The sequence below is a fragment of the Phragmites australis genome, chromosome 6 (assembly GCF_958298935.1).
Source record: "Phragmites australis chromosome 6, lpPhrAust1.1, whole genome shotgun sequence".
In the NCBI taxonomy this organism is placed as follows: Eukaryota; Viridiplantae; Streptophyta; class Magnoliopsida; order Poales; family Poaceae; genus Phragmites; species Phragmites australis.
This window is the reverse complement of record NC_084926.1, coordinates 34544745-34557038: the sequence shown is the minus strand read 5'-3', so window position 1 is coordinate 34557038 and position 12294 is coordinate 34544745.

Sequence of the window (12294 nt, the reverse complement as noted above, 5' to 3'; positions counted from 1 at the left end):
GTGGAGTAGTTGTAATGTACAAAAAGGAGCCTCTCTTTATCATTAGGCGGGGTTAGAATCAACGGAGACGATAAATACCTTTTCAAGTCTTGGAAAGCCTTCTCCGTTTCTTCCATCCACTTGAACCAATCCTATTTATTCAGTAGCTTGAAGAAAAACATCCCTCGCTCGCCCATATTGGAGATGAATCAACTAAGGATGGTAAACATCTTGTCAATTTTTGAACTTCCTTCAGTGTTCGAGGTGACCACATCTGGTCAGGAGCCTCTATTTTATGCGGATTGGCCTCAATACCTCAACTTGACACTAGGAAACCGAAAGCTTACCGGATGGAACTCCGAATGTGCACTTCTCAGGGTTAAGCATCATACGATACTTCCTGAGGTTGTTGAATGTTTCCTTGAGGTCGTTAATCAATGCATCTTTGGTCGTCAATCAATGTCGTTAATCAATGTCGTTAATCTTCAACATTGACTACGATATTATCGACATAAGCTTCAACATTGCGCCCAATCTGGAGCTGTAAATAATTTTGAATACACCGTTGATAAGTAGCACCAGCACTCTTCAACCAAAGGGCATCTTTACATAGCAAAATACACTAAAGGGAGTAATAAAAGTAGTTTTTTTCCTCATTCTCTACTACCATTTTAATTTGATGATGCCCCGAATAGGAATCTATGAAACATAGCAAAGCACAACCCGCTGTAAAATTAACAATCTAGTCGACGCAAGGAAGGGCAAAAGGATCCTTTGGACAAGCTTTGTTGAGGTCAGTAAAGTCGATACACACTCTCCACTTGTCGTTGGCTTTCTTCACGAGGACAAGATTCGCGAGCCATGTAGGATGACGAACCTCACGAATGAAGCCCGCCTTAAGGAATTTGTCGACCTCCTCCTGGATGGCCTACTTTCTATCCTCCGTGAATCTTTGCTGCTTCTGTACCATAGGTTTGGTGCAAGGTTCCACAACTAGTCAATGCTCGATCACCTCCCTAGGGACCCCAGGCATATTGGACTGCTGCAACGCAAACACATCTTGGTTCGCTCGAAGGAAAGTGATGAGCTTGAGTTTCTATTAGGGGGTCAAGGTCAGCCCTAATCCTGACAGTCTTATCTGACTCAGATGGGTTCAGGGGCACTACCTTCGTACCACCACCAGACTTCTTGTCCTTGGCGCCCTCATCAGCCTCACCTTTGGTGGCATCGTCGGACTTGGAAGTATTAGCAAGATTCAAGAGCTTAGAATCATTGGCACTGTCCTTGTTCTTGCTAGTAGCTTGATTCTTCTGACTCCATGTCGTCGTTCAGCAGAAGTGCTCGAGCATCTCCAGGCTCTACTTGTCACACTTTACCACTGCACATTGATCTCCCTCGATAGTTATAACTCCTTTTGTACCTGGGATTTTGAGCGCTCGGTACACATAATGTACCATGGCCATGAACTTGCCTAGCATTGGGTGGCCTAGGATTACATTCTATGCCGTCTAGAAGTCTGCGACATTGAAGGTTGCTTCTCTGTATGGAAGTTGTTAGGCACACCGAACATGATAGGTAACTCGATCTGACCAAGAGGCATGATTGATGAGTTTGGGGTAATACCCTGGAAAGGCTCAACTCCTTCCTTGAGCTCCGACTTGGGGATTCCCATCTTGTCTAACATCTTAGTGAAGAAAAAGTTGAGCGAACTACCCCCATCGACTAGGGTTTGAAAAACTTTGATGTTGAGGATCATAGGTTGGACGATGATTAGGTAACAACCTGGATATGGAACTGAGGCTGGGTGGTCAGCTTGATCGAAGATAATCGGAACTTTCGACTACTTGAGGTATCGGGGGGGGGGGCAATCGAGGCCAGGTTAACCTCCCTTTTGATCGCCTTGTACTACCTCTTCGATTCATATGTGGTGGAACCTCTGAAGATGTGTGCCAAGTTCTGATTGGCCCTGTGGAAATCAGGCTCATCCTAATTAGCGCTTGGCTTGGACTATTTGCTACGATAGTTAGCGATAATAGCCTTGAGCTTCTCTTCAAGCTTCTTGTTGATAACCAGACACTTGTCAAAGTCATGCTAGTTGGATCGATTAACGGGACACCACTTCTGGCCACCACATCCTTGGCCCTTGTTGTCTCCGGTGTTGCGTGACTTGTTCCGGATTTAGTCTTCTCCCCCTCGTTCTTTGAAGATTCGGGCTTGTCTTTGTGAGACTGAGGGTTTTTGGCATATTCCTGGGCTTCAGCACACTTTCTAAACTTATTGGCCAGCTCAGAGAGTTTTTGACTGTCTAGATCTTTCGGGTAGCCAGCTTCCCTACCAAATCCCTGTCCTTGACGCCTCTCTTGAAGACGATGATGAACGACCCGTCGGAGATGTCCCGAATCAAATTACACCTGTCGCTAAACATCCGGATAAAATACAAAAGAGATTCATCCTTGGCTTTGTTCAGCTGATGGAGATCATCTTCCATTCCCAAGCATTCAAACGTACCCTAGAAGTTGATGATGAAGTGATCCTTCAGCTCGGCCCATGATTAGGAAGAGTTGGAGGGCAGGTTCAGCAACCAGGACCTTGTCGGTCCATCGAAGGTAGTTAGCAGGTAATTGGCTATTACCTTGTTGTCACCACCAACTGCTCGAATAATAGTGGTATAAATCTGTAACCACTCATTAGGGTTGATCTTCCGGTCGTATTTCTAGATCGGACTCGCTTTGAACTCATTAGGCCATCGTATCGATCAAAGCTCGGGTGAGAAGGCTTCACAACCTCTGTCGAAGTCTTCAGGAGGAGATGAGGGAGGACTGTCATGCCTGTTCCTTCGAACAGGGGAGTCACATCGACCATTCTGCCCTAGAGATCTGCAGTCTTATAACGATAATAATCTTCATGGCATTCCGCACGACGGTTGTCAATCACTTCCCGTAAGACGTGCTTGTCTTGAGGGATGCGGATCCTCAAGTTTGCTTGGTTCCTGCACCCATGGATGGGGCAATTATAGTTTGACCTACAGGGTTGCGCTCGAGCTTGACCACTTGAGCTTCTCATTTGTGATCCCTCGACCTGGGGATGTCTGCGTTCATGGCTCCTCGAACATGCACTTTCCCAGCTGTGGTGCCCAGAGTCATTAGGGTTATTTGCTCGAGTAGTCCAGATCTGAGCCGCATCGAGCAAAATCTTCAACTGATTGACCATTGGGGTTAAAGGATTCGTTGGATCCAATTCAAGAAAGGATCTTAGAATCAAATGAGCACCATGGACGTTGGCTTCTGGAGTACTGAAGACACTGCTGTTAACACTCGACTGTGATCGAGCCGATGTTGCCCCATGATTACAATTCTGAGGGAGTTCGTTCCTCGGTCTTGGAGTTGTTATTGGTGGAGGCATCCCATGATCGAGAAGTGTCCCCACAACAAGCCATCACTAAATAACAGTGTTTACCTAATTATCCGTATTTCTTCAATGATGAGTGGTATCAGGGGCGTGTAAGTCCAAGCCATGGACGTCCCTAGTGGTAACCCTCCGGTGACTCTGGTACCTTGGGCAACAGCTGCCGCTGCCGGATCCTCAGGGATTCCTACACTATGTTTTACCACAGCGTTCGGATCTTCCATGTTCTTCTCAGCAGGTATACCGTCGGCTCTAGTCATGAACACTAATCGATCTGTTCGGCTACTCTAACCGTCAATGGAGCTATCATCGCCACTCTCGTGACTCTCATCATCGCTGTCAGTGTCCATGAACTGAAGAACATTAGGCTCCTTCGTGAAAGGATCGGTGACGTCCTAAGAGATGGGGATGAATTAGGACTCCTAAAACTAATCGACTCCAAAAACTTCACAAAATAAACCTATATCAATTTCTATCTAAATATGCTCTAGGTTTATCTAGTGTGTCTACTCTACTGTTCAAAAGATTTGCAACTTATAGCCAATCCTAACAAACTACTAGGAAGGTAAACATGCAAAGGTAGATTACAACAATGTAAATACGGAAATGTAAAGATGTTAGAGAGAGCAAACTCGACACAAGATATTTTTATCACATGGTATCGATGACATTAATGTCACTCTTAGTCCAAGTTGGAGCAGCCACCTAGGCTATGGCTCCCGGACAGCACCCCAGTTACGGCCCTTGAGCCACCTAGGCCTCAAGTAGGTTGAACCACCAAGGCAAGGCCTCACCACAAGCCTCTCATCTGGTCACTTACCGTCGTCTTTACTTCAGAGCTTGTGCCACAAAGGCAAGGGTCTCCGCATCCTCATACAGGCATCTTGTCCCCGTTCTACACCAAGTCAGAGAGTCAACAAGCTTAAGACACCAAGGCCCAACATGCCAGTGAGTCATGAAGACTCCAAGGCACCAGTGTACCACTTGGTACAAGCTAGGATCACTCATTGATCCTCTCTCTAGGCAGCAACACATAGCAACAACTCTCTTTAGGCCTATTAGCACTAATCACTCCCTAGTCTTGTGTTTAATTACCTTGGATGATCACTCTTAGCACTTATGTGGCTTGGATGTCTTCTCAAGTGTCTATGAGCTTCCCTAGACTTCAGCATACTCAAATGGCCCAGTGGGGGAGGGGTATTTATAGCCTCAAACCCGCACAATAATCGATGCTCCAACGGTCACAAAAGACTGTGAATACTGAATGGTCCGGCGTTAACAACAATACAAACACTGGACCATCCAGTGTGTACAGCAGTAAGAAACTAGCTGCTGGAATTTCACTCAAACTCATTGCGAACATCGAATATTCCAGCATTAATTTGAACTCCATCACCGGACTATCCAGTGTATATATTTCAGCCCACCAAGCCACTTCTTCTACGTTGTTCATTGTTCGGTGTGTAGATCTTCAGGACACAGGACCATCCGGTGTGTACAACCATGCCAAACTAGTCGTTGAGACCTTCTCCTGGAAGATGCTCCAGTGCAACCATCTAGCGTGTACACCTTTAAGCACCGAACCATCCGGCGTGTAGATCTTTAGTCTTCAACAGTTCTCTAGAGAAATGCTCCGGTGTGTATATCCTCTCTGAGCATCAAACCATTTTGTATGTACAAATATTCTACACCAAAATAATCCTCCTGAAAAATACTCTGGTGTGCACATCTTACTGAGCACCGAACCTTTCGGTGTAGTGTTCATTTTTTCCTTTGAGCTGAAAAATACTCTGGTGTGTATAACTTTCAGATCACCAGACCATCCGGTGTTAATCGCTTTTTTTTAACTCATCCAATTTAACATTTCCTGAGTTTAGCTTTGGTGGCTTCTTCATGTATAGCATTCATGAAACATACTAAAGCATATACTTTACAAGCATGTTAGTCTCATTGACTATGTTATCATTAATCACCAAATCACATACATGCTCTAAAAGGGCAATGTTCGCTACACTTGGGATCCCAGTCGAGATGTCCCACCTTGCGATATGTGTCCAATGGACTGAAATCAAGGATACCGGTGTGAATTAGTTCACCTTGATCGTTCCAGCGGTACGCCATAGTTTCAAATGTGATCTCAGATTTAGCAGGAGGTGATGCGAAGTTAACTGCTGCTGACTCGAAGTGATCATAGAAGCCAGTGTCAGAAAATCCGACGTTGATGCACACTTGAGATATGATCGATCTTGAAAAATAGATGAAGTCCCCTACCTGGTGCACCAACTGTCGAAGATTAGTGCACGACAATATATCCATAATTAAATAGGGGTACCTTTGAGATCAGGGATCGAGTAGGAAACAAGATACGTGATGTAGACATGTTCAGGCCCCCGGTTGGAGTAATACCCTACATCCTATGTGGATGACGATATATATGAATTATTTTGAGTATAAGCAATGTGGATAGTCCTATTACAATGGAGGAGATTGGATCTAGACCAATCTAGGGTTGAAATCACCAAGTATCTCTGATTGCTAGGATCTTGGAGTTGCTTGTGTCGAGTTACGTATGCGTCCCTCCTCCATCTGAGGGTCAGGGTCCCCGCCTTATAAAGGGGTCCTGAAGCCGCCTTAGTCTCAGTCGTAGTTGATAAGGAGTCCTTTATCTTATCGGCTAAGGCAAAGCAGTAGAATCCAGCCTAGATACTAGTCATACTTGAGTCGAATAACCCGATAGAGACCTTCCTAGTATATGTCTTTGTGATCTCCGAGAGTATCAGGTCCTATAGATTCGGATCCACAATATTCAGAGTTGTTAGGCAATCATATGATGTACCTTATCCGTATACAGTGCACTCCTTATGCGTATATACCATGTAGTTAGATATTTGACAATATATATAGGGGCGGAGCTATAGTAGCCCACCCGAGTGTGCTAGTACCAGGGAAAATAAATAAATCTCAGGTATTAGCAATTCAATGTCACCTCTTAGGCATCACCTGGTCTTAAAACATGTGCATCACTTGGACCTAGATATGTTGAATTGTGCACTCGGGTCTTTGAAGCTCTAGCCCCCTGTGTGTGTGTGTGTATAGTTTACCATTACGCCACACTCCTAGTTACAACTAGAAAAACTATCAGTTACAATTCGCTAGGAAGACGAGTCACAACCGCACATCCAGAAGTATATAATTGCAACACGAGAAGCTAATAAGTTACAATTAATATATATAAGGACTGGAGTTACGTTTGAGATTGTACTACGATTACAATCGTATTCCTTATGTTGTATATCATTAGGCAAGGAATTCGTTAGAGTTACATTCATCTATAACGTAATTGCAACTCAATTCTTTTACATCTAGTTATAACTCCCTGTCTCATAGATTGTAACTCTATTACTTTTTAGATTGTAACTAGGGGTGGCATAATAGTAAGTAGAGTTGAGTCTAGGCACATAATATATGTACACATATGTGTGTGTGCTACTATTTTACGCTCTAAGTGTAGAATAGCTATTCTACACCCTAAGTTCAGAATAACCATATATATATATATATATATATATATATATATATATATATATATATATATATATATATATATATATATATCCAGATTTTTTTATGACCATACCGATGGTGCGCAGTGGTGTGAGGCGGCAGTGAGGTGTCGGTGGAAAGCGGGCGGCAAGAGTGTAGTCGCGGTAGCACTAACAGTGGGTCATGTTGTAGGATCGTAAATGATCTTTCTACATGGATGGCTCGAGAGACCGCCGGGTCAACGAGGCGGCAAGCGGCAGTGTTGAATCTGGCTACAGGACTCTGGGTTGGAGATGGAGGAGAGCAGGGGTGAGGACGAGAATGGGAAGATGAACGATGACGCCGATATTAGGATAAAAAGTAAATTTCAAAAACATACAACTATTTTGACATATGTTATAAAAAACTATAACTTTCTAGTGCTCAATTAAAAAACCTACAACTATTTTGATACATGTTAAAAAAACTACAACTTTCTCACTGTGTACCCACCTATTATCTTCTGGCAACAAATGGGCACACAGTTTAACCTCCTATTACATACCATAGAGGATGATAGATGGGCCGCAGTGAGAAAATTGTAGTTTTTTGCAACATATATTAAAATAGTTGTAGTTTTTTGAAATATGTACAAGAAGTTATAATTTTTTTTTAACATATATCAAAATAGTTATAGATTTTTAAATTTTATTCTGGGATAAATAGAGAGAAGAGGCAGGTGGTACGAGGTAGTAAGATCCAACGGCTCCTAGCCATGGAGTGTAATTTTTTTCTTTTCAAATTCACTCCACTAACATATAGATTCTCCCTTAGATATCATTGCTCCCTCATGTACTTTTGGACAGGGAAAAAACCGGGTTACTGGTTCTACCAGCGGACCCCGGTTAAAGAAAAACTTATCTGTAATTTGAATTTTTGTTTGATATTTTTCATGATGTTTGAATTTTTTCGATATATCTGATATTACTGATAAACCGTGTTACTGGCGATCTCCGATAAATTTTATTTAGCCATAGTGTTTTCCTTGCTTTTAATATATATAGGATAATCAAAACTTAGCATGTATGCATATAAAGGAGCACACATAAGGAAACGTAATTCAGTTTAGGAACCGTAGCTTTGATATCAGCTAGCATTTTGGTAGATGCCTTCTGATGCCGACCAAACAATTTTAGGTGGGACAAACTGAAAGGCACGGCGACACCGCACATCTCCTCCGTTCTGAACAACCATGATCGATGTTATTCCGTCGATTAACTGCACCTTTTCTGAAAAAAAAATAGAGGTTAAATTATATAGCTGTATATACGTATATGCAATAATCAGCGCGAATGATTGATGAGTTGACCAGACCAAATCAGCAAGGCTATAATTATACAGACGCACACCGGTACTATAGCTATACTGCAAAGTGTCAAAAGCAGTTAGAAAGTGGAGAGAGAAACAGGAAAACGTAGGGGAAAGGAAACGCTGATCGATATATCGCCTCTCAGATCCCGAGTCCCCGGCCTGCCGCGTGGGCACGGGCGCATCATATCGTCGCGGCCGGTCACACGATATGATGTGATACGCGCGCCGGATCCCACCAATCAGCTGCCTCAAGTCGCGGTGATCTGACGCAGGAAAGGCAAGCGCATGCGACACTAGCCATCGATCCATCGAATAAGACGAAGAGCAGCGCCCCGGCAGCTGGTGGCCGGCGCGCGTGCATATATATCCATCGATCTGCACGGGGAATAGAGTTCCCGGCCGGGCGAGCAGGCGCAGGGCTTGGCCGGTCAGTCAATTACTCGGATGCCGTCCATTGATCGATGTTGCGGGGCCAGTCCAAAACCAAGGGCGGATTCAGAATAAATTGAATGGTTGTGTCTAGGGGCAGACGTAGAACCAAATTTTAGGACGGTCTAGCCCGCGGGGGTTTAACAAACTACACAAACAAGCATAATATGAGATAAATTGTGTCCCACACGTGCTTCTAAAGGATCGCAAAGCTCGTCCAATAAAATTTATTAATTGAAAAAACATAATATCCAAGTTGAGTGATCCTTATCATATTGATGTAATGGATTTTAATTTTGGGCTAACGTATCCTAACTACCCTGAGAGAAAAGGTGAGCTCGGACTCCACCCTCGCGCCCTGATGGGGGGGGGGGACCTACTCACTTTGGTTGCGGTTCTGTTCTCGTGCAACGCGCATATAATAATGGGGAGCTCACACCTCACGGGATCTATCGTTCCCGTGAGGATTAGCCTTGCCCCGCACATATAAACTCCTAGTCTGTTCCTAACGCGTGCGCTGAAACGGAGCAAAGGCTATTGCTGCTTCACTACCTGCACGTCTTCACCGGTTACACGTCAGCCACCACTACATCGTCTGCACCTATTGCTTCGTCAAGCCGGCGATCACCGTTAATGACCATGAGACTGCATCGACATCACCTCTTCGATCACTAATGGCATCCCCGAGCTTAGGTATGTTCTCATGCTTCCACATTGTGTGTGTTCATGCGCTAGCTAGGGCTGCCAATTTGATGAATAGATCAAAGTTTTATGCTTATATTTCGCATTAGAGTCGGTTAGTCCTAGCCATGAGCCCGATTAGATTCAATTTTGCTCTTTTTATGCCTCGGGTAAGTGCTATTAGTGATAATTGATGTTAGTTAAGTTTTAATTGTTCATGCTTCAGTACTGCTGGCATAGGATTAGGGTGAATTAGCGTCAGGTTTTAATGTGGTTTAGCCCTAATTATGCGAATTTGATTAAGCTTAGTTAGTTTTAGACCAAATTGATGTGATTAAGGCACACATATGCATGAATTGGGGATGTTTTGCCTTGGATTAGAACAAATTAATCATGAATTTGTCCATGTTATCATATATATGTGTGTTTGTGTGCTATAAGCTTGCTTTGGGAATGGATTACGATTGGATTGGAACCATTGAGGCTTGCCTGGGGTCCTTTTGGTCTTGGGTAGCAATGAGAAGGAGGAGAAATCGAGTCCTTCTGAAGAACCCTAAGGCAACCTCCCAATCCCCTCTAATCCCCAAAACCCTAATTCCCAAATAGCCCAAATCCCTAATCGGGAACCCTAGACTAAGTGAGGAAAGGGAAAAAACTTACGATTTTTTTGGCGCATCTCATCACTGTCACACCCATTGGAGCCTCATGTTCTTCTTCAGCGCGACCTCCCCTCATATTCCTTTGTCGCGTGTGCAGATCCTTCGGTCCGGATCTCCTCATGCTACCGCCGTCTCCTTGTGCATGCCGCGGATCCACCAAAGCACATCTTCTCTTCGCCGCGCACGAACACTGCCCTCATGAGACCACCAAAGACCAGCTCAATGGAGTCGCACGCGACCCATGGTGGCGCCGACTAAATTCTGCTCACCTAGCTCTCTCTTTTCTCTCTTACTCTGGTGGGATCTCCTCATCGGAGCTCTCTCATGTGCGGCCACTGCTGTTGTCTCTCTCTCTTGGGTTGTCGCATTTTCGAAGGAGCAAAGTGAGGCAGGGATTAGGGTTAGGGTTCAGGGCTAACCGACGAGCGATCGAGATCTTGCACGGGCGTTAAGGGCTAGCCCAGGTTGGTTGGGCCGCATTCGCCGCGTCTGGGCTGCATGTAGGGATGGACGCCTACGCATTTGGGTTGCGCTACGCTATTGGGCCGATGGCGTGTGCGCTCGCATGGGTTAATACTGGCTAGGTCAATTTCTGTTGGGCCGGTTTATTTGAGGTTCATGGGCTTTTATCTCTAATTATTTCTAATGATTTTCCTCTATGCACTGGAATTGTTACTGTTGATAGACCAATTAAACAATGTTTAATGCACAAAAATTATGATTAATTCTTTGGACGAATTGGAACCAACGGGAAGATTTTTTTGGAGAATTTTATGGTCAATTTTATGTAGGATCATAATTACTTTCTAATCAATGTTGACTGTGATTATGTGTCATTTATGTGTATTTAAATTCTTTTCTATTTTTCTGCCCAACAATGATACGGATTGGAGTTTAATTTTTGCATGATTGTAATCAGACCAATGTAGGGTTATTTTGTGCAAATTTTTCTGATAAATTTCTAATCTGGCTCAATTTTTTTCTCCAACTCTTAACGCTTCTATTGTTGCCTCTACAATTGATGGCATAGAGCAACTCACGGGGAACAATTTTCCCACTTCAAAAGCAAAAGTAACGGTTGTCCTTGGTGTTCTGGACTTTGATTATGCACTCAGGATTGACGCCCCCACTGCTCCCACCGTTGGTGTGGAGAATTATGATGAACTTAAGAAAACTTATGATGCAATTGTGGAGAAGTGGGAGAGGTCGAACCGTTTGTCTCTAATGGTTATGAAGAATTCTATCTCTATTGGGATAAGGGGAGCAATCCCTGATTCCGATACAACTAAGACATGCTTGGCGTCTGTGGATGAGCAATTCAAATGCACCTCTAAGGTTTATACTAGTACGCTCATTCAGAGACTTTTAAGCACTAAGTATGATGGGTCTGACAGTATAAGAGAGCATATTATGATGATGACAAACATAGCTGGCAAACTCAAGGGTATGGACATGGAGATCTCTAAGGGTTTTCTTATCTATTTTATTATGACATCTCTCCCTCCTGATTTTACTCCTTTTAAGATCAACTACAACACTCAGAAGGAGAAGTGGACCATGTGTGACTTGATCGTGATGTGTGTCCAAGAGGAGGAAAGATTGAGGGCCGAAAAGAAAGACTTTTTGCATCATGTTAGTGGCCCTAGCAAGAGAAAAATCCAAGGGGATTTTAAATCTAAGAAAAAGTTGCATTTCTTCTTTAAGCCCGACAGGGCAGTGTAGAGGGTGCTCAAGGGACATGCTCCTTCTATCCTACCATTCTAAGAACATGAGGATGATGGATTCCACTTCTGCCACAAGATGTGGCACTACCAGATAGACTGGCTAGTTTCCCAAAGTGTCTCGCAAGAAAAGGTAATGATTTAATAAATTTCATTGATGAATCTCTTCATACTAATTTTCCCTTAATTCTTGGTGGATTGACTCAGGTGAAACTATGCATGTTACCAACTCCTTACAGGGATTCCTTACCGCGAGAACACTAAGAGGGGGGGGGGAGTAAAGTCTTAGAGTGGAAAATGGGAAGGAAGTTGAAGTTGAAGCTGTTGGATCACTTCACTTAGTTATTGATAGTAGCTTCACTCTTAGACTGAATAATGTAGTTTATATTCTTTCCATGAGCAGGAATCTCATTTTAGTTTTCATGTTGGATGATGATGGTTTTATTGTAATTTTGGAGACAATAAGTGCACTCTTATGTTTAATTCAAGTGTTATTGATCTTGCCATCCGGCAAGACAAACTTTATA